This window comes from Triticum dicoccoides, unplaced genomic scaffold (assembly GCF_002162155.2).
Source record: "Triticum dicoccoides isolate Atlit2015 ecotype Zavitan unplaced genomic scaffold, WEW_v2.0 scaffold66941, whole genome shotgun sequence".
NCBI classification, from domain to species: domain Eukaryota; kingdom Viridiplantae; phylum Streptophyta; class Magnoliopsida; order Poales; family Poaceae; genus Triticum; species Triticum dicoccoides.
Window position 1 is genome coordinate 4,933 of NW_021290571.1, and position 638 is coordinate 5,570.

Here is a 638-nt window from a genome sequence, read left to right on the forward strand (position 1 = left end):
CTTTAGTGCTGGTATGATTGCATCCGACATGTTCCTCCCGTCTTCGTCCCTTATGCTTGCCCCTCCCAGCTCCACTACAAAGACGATTGTACTTTGCTTTGCTCGCCGCTACACGCGTGAATAATGACCAACGAGCTAAAACTTACCGCAAACGTGCATAATAATAAAACGTGGTACATATATGCCGCGCTCGTGCGTTTGCTTTTGCACGTCGCGCAAAAAATTTAAAAAGGGAATGCAACACAAGGACTTCCCAGAAGGTCACCCATCTTAGTACTACTCTTGCCCAAGCACGCTTAACTTTGAAGTTTTAATAGGATCCGGTGCTTTAGTGCTGGAATAATCGCATCCGACATGTTACCCCAGCCTTCGTCACTTATGCTTGCCCCTCCCAGCTACACTACACAGACGATTGTACTTTGCTTTGCTCACCGCTACACGCGTGAATAATGACCAACGAGCTAAAACTTACCGCAAACGTGCAAAATAATAAAACATGGTAAATATATGTCGCGCCCGTGCGTTTTTTTTTTGCACGTCGTGCAAAAAAAATTAAAAAGGGAATGCAACACGAGGATTCACTTCGGAGTTCTGATGGGATCCAGTGCTTTAGTGCTGGTATGATCGCATCCAACATG

General features: G+C 45.5%; 1 non-coding gene across 1 annotated transcript; it reads right to left on the minus strand.

Moving 5' to 3' along the window:
- Nucleotides 1–232: 232 nt before the first annotated feature.
- Nucleotides 233–351, minus strand: LOC119347407. The gene has a single exon (XR_005168311.1). It is a non-coding gene; the product is annotated as a 5S ribosomal RNA (ribosomal RNA).
- Nucleotides 352–638: the final 287 nt, after the last annotated feature.